The sequence below is a fragment of the Orcinus orca genome, chromosome 1 (assembly GCF_937001465.1).
Source record: "Orcinus orca chromosome 1, mOrcOrc1.1, whole genome shotgun sequence".
Classification (NCBI taxonomy): Eukaryota; Metazoa; Chordata; class Mammalia; order Artiodactyla; family Delphinidae; genus Orcinus; species Orcinus orca.
The window spans coordinates 62,391,562-62,403,658 of NC_064559.1; the positions used below are offsets into that span (position 1 = coordinate 62,391,562).

At 38.5% G+C, this 12,097-nt stretch overlaps 1 protein-coding gene across 9 annotated transcripts in view; it reads right to left on the minus strand.

Moving 5' to 3' along the window:
• DCAF6 (DDB1 and CUL4 associated factor 6) overlaps nucleotides 1-12,097 on the minus strand; it is a 179,938-nt gene that overhangs the window by 162,118 nt on the left and 5,723 nt on the right. The window lies entirely within an intron of this gene.

The following is a 12,097-nucleotide window of genomic DNA, read 5'->3' on the forward strand; positions in this document are numbered from 1 at the left end:
GCCTCAAACTTTTCACTTTACTTGACTCTATTGCCCCTTTGAGCAACTTCTTTTTAAGGCCAAACTTCCTAGTCAACTACAAACGCTGCCATCTCTAGCTCATTGTCAGGTCTTCCTTTTCCTGAACTGTCTGTTTTGCCCCCTCCTATTCATTGGTTTTGTTCTCAGAAATCGTGGGGTATCAGTAAATTCAATGGTCTCTTTCAAGGCACATTTTTCATAACCTCATAGCATCATTAGCTGTCATAGGTAAATGCTGTCTCCTTGACATAATCTTCTTTGGCTTCCAAGACATCTTGCCAGATAACCAGGAGAACTGATAATTAAAGTGTAACAAACTCTGAGGAGAGAAAGAACACAGAACTGTTTTACCTTTGACAATGAACAGGACAAAGAGATGACTGCAATCAAAACATGTAAGAAGAAAATAGTAAAAACTCAAATGAATGTTTAAAGGCCAAATGTGGGCTAGAGACACAGTTTAGAATCTCTAGGATCCTAGGCACAGAGAGAATCTACATTCAGTCACCAGCTCTTTTTCATGAGCCTCCCCCAAGTACTCATATGAAACACTGAAAACAACAGGAAGCCTGAGACAGTCCCTGTCTGGTAAGACTTAAAAAGGAAACTCCAGTCACTTTTCAGGCCCTTCTCTCATGGGAAGCAAAAGTCTTAAGCCACTGGGGAAGCCCTAGCTAAAAAGAGCCTCAGCAAAGGTCCACTAGCTTTAAGAGAGGCAGGAAACCCTCACGTCCATTTCAGGCAAAGGCAACTGCCTCCAGGAAAGGAACGAAGTATAAACTGCCTATCCTTAAGGGAGGGACAGGAATCCCCTACCAAGAGCCTTACAATGAACAACAAGCAGCATTTAAGTGTGGTGGCTTTGAAATGTGTCAACTCACAACGAACCATGTTTCCCAGAATTTTTTCCCTGTATGATTCATGTTACTTGAATTACCAGTCATATTTGCACAAGATTGGTGGGTGGAAGTAAAGTAACAGCAATACTGATTTTTATTGATGCTTATATTGTTTATATACATCGTTACTTGTCTGGCTCACCTCGTTAGAATGGGGAGCAACTAGGCCCATAACCGTCCTGCCTACCCATAGATCCTCTTTTAGGTTCTTGGAATACTAGGCCAATTTGTGTTTAGGTCCATGACAAAGGGTACCAGTTTCTCCTAAAAAAACACCTACATCTATAAGACTGAAGACAGTGAGAACTGGCATAGATCTTATGTTTTCATGGGTTCAGGCCTGTCCTTCCTATCCCCAATTTACTATCATCCTTTCCCAACTGTCTGTCCTGAGGATGTCAAGCCCCAGCAAAAGACATGAAGAAAACAACTTTACAGAGACAGTTTAATGAGTTCCCACAACTACACAAAGTCAAATGCCAGTAACACATCTTTGTGTGTATGTTTGTATATCTCCTAGTAATTCTGCTTCTTTGATTGAACTCATTCATGATTAACATTTTCAGCAAACTAGCAACAGAGGGAAACTTCCTCAATCTGGTAATAAGCACCAATAAAAGACCTAAAATATATCATATTTCATGGTGAAAGACTGAATGCTTCCCACTTAAAATCAGGACAATACAAGGAAGTCCACTCTCACCACTATTATTAAACACAGTCCTGGAAGTTTTAGACATTGGAATAATGTTAAGGAAAAAAAAAAAAGACACATAACTTGGAAAGGAAGAAATAACACAGTCCCTATTGAAAAATGACATGATTTTCCACATAGAAAATCTCCTGTAATATACCCAGAAACCTCTGAGAATTAATAAGTAAGTTTTGCAAGATCACAGCATATGAGATCAACACAAAAAAAATCACACTGTTACATACTAACAATGAATGGGTAGAAGTTGAACTTAAACACAATACATTTGGGCTTCCCTGGTGGCACAGTGGTTAAGAATCCGCCTGCCAATACAGGGGACATGGGTTTGAGCCCTGGTCCGGGAAGATCCCATATGCCGTGGAGCAACTAAGCCCATGCGCCACAACTGCTCAGCCTGCGCTATAGAGCCTGCGAGCCACATTACTGAAGCCAACACGCCTAGAGACTGTGCTCTGCAACAAGAGAAGCCATCACAATGAGAACCCCGCGCACCACAACGAAGAGTACCCCCCACTCGCCGCAACTGGAGAAAGTCCGAGCGCAGCAACAAAGACCCAACTCAGCCATAAATAAATAAATAGATTTATTTAAAAAAAACATTAATAATTGCTCAGAAGAAAATTAAACATTTGGACATAAATATAACAAAATATGCTGAAGATGTGTATCTTGATAATTATAAAATGCTGATGAAAGAAACCAAAGAGCTAAATAACTGGAGTGATGTACTGTGTTTATGGATCAGAAGACTCAACATAGTAAAGATGTCAGTCCTTCCCAAACTGATATGTGAGTCCAATGCAATTCCTATCAAAATCCCAGCAAGGTATTTTGGAGATAAGGACAACCTTACTCTAAAACTCATATAAAAAGGCAAAAGACAGAGAAGAGCTAAAACAATTTTGAAAAAGAATTATTGAGGAGAGAAAACGTCACTCAACTTGATGTAAAAACTTACTATATAGCTACAGTAAGCAAAACAGTATGGTATTTACAAAGGGACAGATACACAGATCAATGCAAGAGAATAGAGAACACCGATTAGATACACATAAATGTGCCCAACTGATTTTTAATAAAGGTGCAAAAGCAATTCCATGGAGAAAATACTGACTTTTAAACAAATGGTGCTAGGGCAAGTGGACATTCATAAGCACAAAAATGAACTTCACAGTAAATCACATACCTCATACAAAAATTAACACAAAATGGACTCTGGACTTAAACGTAAAAATATAAGACTATAAAACTTCAGGGAAAAAACATAGGAGGTAATCTCCAGGACCTAGGGTTAAGTTAAGAGTGTTTAGACATCAGACCAAAAGCATAATCCATAAAAGAAAAAAACTGATAAACTGAACCTCTCCAAAGTTAAAAACCTTTACTCTGCAAAAGACTCTATGAAAAGAAGAAAAAGACAAACTACACACTGGGAGAATGTATTTGCAAACTGCATATCTGACGAATGACTAATACCTAAACTATATAAATAAGTCTCAAAAAACAACAGTGAAAAAACAACAGTGAGAGACATGAAAATACACCCCACTGAAAATATAAAGATGGCAGGACCCCTCCGAGCACCAACAACCAGCTGCGTTGGGACCTGGCCTTACCTGCCAGCTGGCCAGTATCAGCCCAGGACTCCTGCACTGCACAGCCAGCCATACCAGGACCTGGCCCCAGCCACAAGCAGCTGGAAGCCTCTGCACTATGCAGGGCCCCACAGCCAAGTGGGCTGGGAGCCAGCCCCATGTACCAGAGTGCCACAGCAATCAGCCCCACCACAACAAAAGGGCCCACATAGCCCACACAGGGGGCACCCCTAGGTCATACGACTCCGGTGACCTGAGGGGAGTGTACTTATCCCACAAGCTGCATGGCACGGCCAAAAAAAAAGAAGATATAACAATTGTAAATATATCTGCACCTAACATAGGCGCACATAAATACATAAACCAAATATTAACAAACATAAAGAAATTGACAGTAACATAATACTACTAGGGGACTTTAACACTCCACTTACATCAATGGATAGATCATCCAAACAGAAAATCAATAAGGAAACACTAACTTTAAACAACATATCAGGGACTTCCCTAGTAGTCCAGTGGTTAAGAATCCGCCTCCCAATACAGGGGACGCAGGTTCAATCCCTGGTTGGGGAACTAATATCCCACATGCCAAGAGGCAACTAAGCCTGCACTCTCTAGACCCGTACACCACAACTAGAGAGCTCACATGCCACAGCTACTGAGCCCACATGCTATGGGGCCCACGTGCCACAACTAGAGATCCCCACGTGCCACAACTACTGAGCCCACGCACTCTAGAGCTCACACGCTCTAGAGCCCACACGCCACAACAAAAGATTCCGCATTCCACAACTAAGACCCAATGCAGCCAAATAAATAAATAAATAAACATTTTACAAAATGGTTAAATGTTCTGCGTATCTTACCTCAGTTAATTAAAAAAAAATCAAATCAGACGAACTTAATAGATACAGAAAGAACGTTCCATTAAAAAGCAACAGAATACACATCCTTCTCAAGTACACATGGAACATCTCAAGGATAGAGCACAAGCTGGGCCACAAAGCAAGTCTCAATAAATCTTTTTAAGACTGAAATCATACCAAACATCTTTTCTGACCATAACACTATGAGCCTAGAAATCAACTATAAAGAGAAACTGCAGACACAAAAAACACATGGGGGCTAAACAACATGCTACTAAACAACCAATGGATCACTGATGAAATCAAAGAGAAAATCCAAAAATACCTGGAAACAAATGAAAATGGAAACACACTGATCCAAAATCTATGGGACTTAGCACAAGCAGTTCTAAGAGAGAAGTTTATAGCAATACAAGCCTAGCTCAGGAAACAAGAAAAATCTCAAACAACCTAACTTTACACCTAAAGCTACTAGAAAAATAACAAACAAAACCCACAGTTAGCAGAAGGGAAGAAATAATAAACAGCAAAATAAGTGAAATAAAAACTAAAAGATCAATAGAAAAGACCAATGAAACTAAGAGCTGGTTCTTTGAAAAGATAGACCAAATTGATAAACCTTTAGCTACACACATCAAGAAACAAAGAGAGGGCCCAAATCAACAAATCAATAAAATCAGAAATGAAAAAGGAGAAATACAAAGGATCATAAGAAATTACTATGAAAAACTATGCACCAATAAAACGGACAACCTAAAAGAAACCGACAATCTCCTAGAAATGTACAATCTCCCAAGACTGAATCAGGAAAAAACAGAAAACTTGAACAGACCAATTACCAGTAATGAAATTGAGTCAATAACCAAAAAACTAAGAATAAGCAAAAGTCCAGGACCAGACAGCCTCACAGGTAAATTCTACCATTTAAAGAACAGCTAATACCTATCCTCAAACTATTCAAAAAAACTAAAGAGGAAGGACTTCTGAACCCATTCTATAAAGCCAGCAGCACCCTGATACCAAAAAAAAAAAAAAAAAAAAAATCATAAAAAAAGGAAATTACAGGTGAATATCACTGATGAACACACATGCAAAAATCCTCAACAAAATACTAGCAAATCATTAATTCAACAATACATTATATGGATCATACACCATATTCAAATGGGATTTATCCCAAGAATGCAAGGATGATTCAATATCTGCAAATCAATCAGTGTGATACACCATATTAACAAATTGAAGAATAAAAATCATATGATCATGTGATCATCTCCATAGATGCAGAAAAAGCTTTTGACAAAATTCAATATTCATTTATGATAAAAATCCTCAACAAAGTAGGTATAAAGAGAACACACCTCCACATAATAAAGGCCCACTTTACTGACAAGTCCACAGCTAACATCACACTCAACAGTGAAAAGTTGAAAGCATTTTCCCTAAAATCAGGATTGAGACAAGAATGCCCACTCTTGGTACTTTTATTCAACATAGTACTGGACGTCCCAGACACAGCAATCAGACAAGAAAAAGAAATAAAAGGAATCCAAATTGGAAAGGAAGAAGTAAAACTGTCACTGTTTGCAGATAACCTGATACTACATATGGAAATTCCTAAAGATACACCAAAACACTATTAGAATGAATGAATTCAATAGTTACAGATACAAAATCAATACACAGAAATCTCTTGTTTCTATGCAGTAACAATAAACCACCAGAAGAAGAAATTAAGCAAAAAATCCCATTTACAATTGCACCAAAATGAATAAAACACTTAGGAATAAATCTAACCAAGGAGGTAAAAGACTCAGAAAACTATAAAACACTGATAAAAGAAATTGATGATGACAAAATTGGAAAGATATACTGAGTTTGTGGATTGGAAGAATTAATATTGTTAAAATGTTTACACTATCCAAGGCAAGCTATAGATTCAATGCAATTCCTATCAAAATACCAATGGCATTTTTCATAGAACTAGAATAGATCATTCTACAATTTCTATGGAAACACAAAATACCCCAAATAACCAAAACAATCTTTAGTAAGAACAAAGCTGGAGGTATCACACTCCTTGATTTCAAACTATACTACAAGCTAAAGCAAATAAATAGTATGGTACTGCCACAAAAACAGACACACAGATCAGCGGAACAAAATAGAAAACATAGAAATGAACCCACACGTACATTGTCAATCAATCTACGACAAAGGAGGCAAGAATACAGAATGAAGGGAAAGATAGCCACTTCAATAAATAGTGTTGGGAAAACTGGAAAGCTACATGCAAAAGTATCAAACTGAACAAACTTTCTCACATCATATACAAAAATTCAAAATGAATTAAAGACTTAAATGTGAGACCTGAAACCATAAAACTTCTAGAAGAAAATATAGGCAGTATGCTCTTTGACCTCAGTCTAAGTAATATTTTTTTTATATGTCTCCTCAGCAAGGGAAACAAAAGCAAAAATAAACAAATGGGAGTACATCAAACTAAAAAGCTTTCTGCACAGTAAAGGAAACTATCTACAAGACTAACAGACCACCAATTGAATGTTAGCAGATTTTTGCAAACTATATTTCATAAGGGGTTAATATCCAAGATACACCAAGAACTCATATGATGCAATATCAAAACAAAACCCGAGGGACTTCCCCTGTGGCGCAGTGGTTAAGAATCCACCTGCCAGTGTGGGGGACATGGGTTCGATCCCTCGTCCAGGAAGATCCCACATGCTGCTGAGCAGCTAGGTCCATGCGCCACAACTACTGAGCCTGTGCTCTAGAGTCCGCGAGCCACAACTACTGAACCTGCGTGCCACAACTACTGAAGCCCATGCACCTGGAGCCCATGATCTGCAATGAGAAGCCACTGCAATGAGAAGCCCATGCGCCGCAATGAAGAGTAGCCCCCACTCGCTGCAACTAGAGAAAGCGCGCGCAGAGCAACGAAGACCCGATGCAGCCAATTAACTAATTAATGAATTAATTTAAAACCCAATTATAAAATGGGCAGAAGACCTGAACAGACATTTTTGCAAGGAAGACATACAGATGGCCAATGTGCACATGAAAAAATGCTCAACATCCCTAAATATCATGGAAATGCAAATCAAAACCACAATCAGATATCACCTCACACCTGTCAGAAAGGCTATTATCAAAAAAACAACAAATAACAAGTGTGGGAGAGGATGTGAAGGAAAGGAAACTCTCATGCACTGCTGGTGGGAATGCAAATTGGTACAGTCACTATGGAAAACAGTATGGAGGTTCCTCAAAAAACTAAAAAGACAACTACTGTACTATCCAGCGATTCTGCTTCTAGGTAATTTCCAGAAGAAAACAAAAGCATTAATTCGAAACAATATATGCGCCCCTATGTTCATTGTAGCATTATTTACGGTAGCCAAGATGTAGAAGCAACCTAACTGTCCATCAAAAGATGAATGGATAAAAAAGATGTGGTGCATATATATGTAATGGAATACTACTCAGCCATGAAAAGGATGAAATCTTGCCATTTACAACAACGTGGATGGACCCGGAGGATATTATGTTAAGTGAAGTAAGTCAGAGAGAGAAACACAAATATCATATGATTTCACTTACATGTGAAATCTTAAAAACAAAACAAATGAGCAAACGTAACAGAACAGAAACAGACTCATAGATACAGAGAACAAACAAAACAAATGAACAAAAGTAACAGAACAGGGGCTTCCCTGGTGGCGCAGTGGTTGAAAGTCCGCCTGCCGAAGTAGGGGACACGGGTTCGTGCCCCGGTCTGGGAAGATCCCACATGCCGCGGAGCGGCTGGGCCCGGGAGCCATGGCCGCTGAGCCTGCGCGTCGGGAGCCTGTGCTCCGCAACGGGAAAGGCCACAACAGTGAGAGGCCCGCGTACCGCAAAAAAAAAAAAAAAAAAAAAAGTAACAGAACAGAAACAGACTCATAGATACAAACAGGCGGTTGCCTAAAGGGAGGAGGTTGGGGGGAATAGTTGAAGGAGATTAAGAGGTACAAACTTCCAATTACAAAATAAATGAGTCACATCAATGAAATGTACAGCATAGGAAATACACTCAATAATATTGTAATAACTTTGTATGGTGACAGTAACTATACTGATCATGGTGATTATTTCGTAGTGTACAGAAATATCGAATCACGATGTTGAGCACCTGGAACTAAATTAAATACTTCAATTAAAAATTGATACTTCAGGGCTTCCCTGGTGGCACAGTGGTTGAGAGTCCACCTGCCGATGCAGGGGATGCGGGTTCGTGCCCCCGTCCGGGAGGATCCCACATGCCACGGAGCGGCTGGGCCCGTGAGCCATGGCCGCTGGGCCTGTGCATCTGGAGCCTGTGCTCCGCAACGGCAGAGGCCACAACAGTGAGAGGCCCGCATACCGCAAAAAAAAAAAAAAACAGTGGCAACACTAAATGCTGATGATGATGCAGAGAAACTGGATTACTCATTCGTGGCTGATGGGAACATAAAACGGTTCAGCCATACTGGAAAAAGGTATGGCAGTTTCTTACAAAAGTAAACAATGTGCTTATCATATAGTGCAGTAATTACAATTCTTGGACACTTATCCCAGAGATGAAAATCTATGTTCATACAAAAACCTGTATATGGATGTTCGTAACAGCTCTCTATTTAATAGTCAAAACTGGAAACAATACAAATATCTTCAACAAATGAACGATTAGTTATATATTGATATCATGAAATACTAATCAACAATACAAAGAAATAAACTATTGTACACACAACCTGGATGAATCTTAAGGGAATTATGCAGAGTGAAAAAAGCCAATCTCAAAAGTTTACATGCTGTTATTTAGAACATTACATACATGTTATTTATGTAACATTCTTGAAATGACAAAATTATAGAAAGGGAGAACAGATTAGTAGTTACCAGGGGTTAGCTGTTGGGAGGGAAGGAGGTAGCTGTGGCCAAAAATGGGATCACAAAGGACTATTGTGATGAAACTGTTCTGTACCTTAAATAAGGTGGTAACCACTTTAATCTATTAACATTAATTAACATTAATTTATTAAAATTATTAGAGAAATGCAAATCAAAACTACAATGAGGTATCACCTCACACCGGTCAGAATGGCCATTATCAAAAAATCTAGAAACAATAAATGCTGGAAAGGGTGTGGTGAAAAGGGCACCCTCCTCCACTGTTGGTGGGAATGTAAATTGATACACCACTATGCAGAACAGTACGGAGGTTCCTTAAAACACAAAAAATAGAAAGCAATCCCACTACTTGGCATATACCCTGAGAAAACCATAATTCAAAAAGAGTCACGTACCACAATGTTCACTGCAGCACTATTTACAATAGTCAGGACACGGAAGCAACCTAAATGTCCATTGACAGATGAATGGATAAAGAAGATGTGGCACATATTTACAATCGAATATTACTCAGCCATAAAAGGAACAAAATTGAGTTATTTGTAGTGAGGTGGATAGACCTAGAGTCTGTCATACAGAGTAAAGTCACAAAGAGAAAAACAAATACCATATGCTGATACATATATATGGAATCTAAAAAAAAAAGGTACTGATGAACCTGGTGGCAGGGCAGAAATAAAGACATAGACATAGAGAATGGACGTGAGGACATGGTGGGGGAGGGGGAAGCTGGGGTGAAGTGAGAGTAGCATCGACGTATATACACTACCAAATGTAAAACAGATAGCTAGTGGGAAGCAGCAGCATAACACAGGGAGATCAGCTCCGTGCTTTGCGAAGACCTAGAGGGGTGGGATAGAGAGGGTGGGAGGGAGGCTCAAGAGGGAGGGAATATGGGGATATATGCATGCATACAGCTGATTCACTCTGTTGTACAACAGAAATTAACACAGCATTGTGAAGCAATTATACTCCAATAAAGATGTATTAAAAAATAATAAAATAAATTTTTTTAAAAAAAATAAAAACTAAAATCAGTGCTAAAATTGCATGGAACTAAATACACACATGCAAAAGTGCATGTAAAACTGGGGAAATATGAATAAGATTCATAGATCTATCTATGTCAGTTTCCTAATTGTGATGTATTAATATAGTTGTACAAGATACTACCATTGGGAAATTGATTGAGGGTATATGAGATCTCTTTGTATTATTTCTAACAACTGCACATGCATCTACACTTATCTCTAAATTAAAAGTTAAAGTACTAAACAAAACAAAACCTTCCCACAAAGAAAACTCCAAGCTCAGATGGCTTCAATGATGAAATCTATCGAACATTTAAGGAAAAGGTAATTTCAAGTCTATACAAACTCTTCAGAAAAAAAGAACACTTCCAACACATTTATGAGGCCAGCATAATCCTGATACGAAAAACAGGCAAAAATATAACAACTGTGAGCTAATATCCTTAAAGAACAAAAACACAAAATTCTTACCAAAAGTGAAGCCAGCAATATATAAAGGACAATTTATCATAACCAAGTAGGATTTGGCCCAGGAATTGAATGTTGGTTCAACATTCAAAAATCAATCAATATGTTAACATAATCTATGAAACAGAAATCATATAAATCAATTCAACAGATGCAGAATAAACCCTGACAAAATTCAACAGCTAGTCATGATAAACACTCTCAGCAATTTAAGAGTAGAAGGGGATTTCTTCAATGGGTATCTACAAAAACCTACAGTCAACAACATATTTAATAGTTAAAGACTGAATGCTTTCCAGGATGAGGAATAAGGCAACAATGTCCACTCTTACTACTTCCTTTCAAGATTCTACTGGAGTCCTGGTCAATGCAATTAAGCAAGAAAATTGAAAACGGAAGAAAAAAACAACATAGGTAAAAAAGGAAGAAATCTTGTTTTTTGGTTATTTTGGTTTTTCTTTTTTTGGTCACACCACGCTGCTTGTGGGATCGTAGTACCCCAACCAGGGATTGAACCTGGTCCCTCTGGGCAGTGAGAGCACCAAGTCCTAATCACTGTACCACCAGGGAATTCCCAGGAAGAATCTTAATATGCAGTGACATAATCAACTACATAAAATCCAAAAAAGCCTGCAAAAAAAAAAATTTTATAAGAACTAATGAGTAGGGCTTCCCTGGTGGCACAGTGGTTAAGAATCCACCTGCCAGTGCAGGGGTCACAGGTTCAAGCCCTAGTCCGGGGAAGATTCCACATGCCCTGGAGCAACAAAGCCCGTGCGACACAACTACTGAGCCTGCACTCTAGGGCCCACAAGCCACAACTACTGAAGCCCGTGCACCTAGAGACCGTGCTCTGTAACAAGAGAAGCCACCTCAATGAGAAGCCTGCACACCACAACGAAGAGTAGCCCCTGCTCGCCGCAACTAGAGGAAAGCCTGTACGCAGCAACGAAGACCCAACGCAGCCAGAAATTAATTTTTTTAAGAAAGAACTAATGAGTAGGTTGAGTAAAGTTGCACGATATAAAGCCAATTTTAAAAAATTTTATTTCTATATATGCACAATGAATAATTTGATATTACTTATAAACTTATAAAATGATACTATCTAAAATAGTATAAAAACATTAAATATATAGGAATAAATAGAGCAAATATATATATAGGATCTGTACACTGAAAAATATATAACATTGCTGAAAGAAATGAAGGAACAACAAAATAAATGGAGAGAAAAGCCACCATTATGAATTGGAAGCTTCCATACTGTAAAGACTACAATTCTCCCTGAAATAAGGTACAGATTCAACACAGTATCAATCAAAACCCCAGCAGTCCTTTTTATAGAAATTGACAAGCTGATTCTGAAATTTAAAAAATGAAAAGGACTCAGAATAGCCAAAGTAATTTTGAAAAAAAGAACCAAGTACAAAATATCACACTAGCTGATTTCAACACTCACTATAAAGACCGAAAGTAATGGCATAAAGGCAGACACCTAGATCAATGGAATGTGGTAGAGAAATTGACTTACACAAACTGGGAG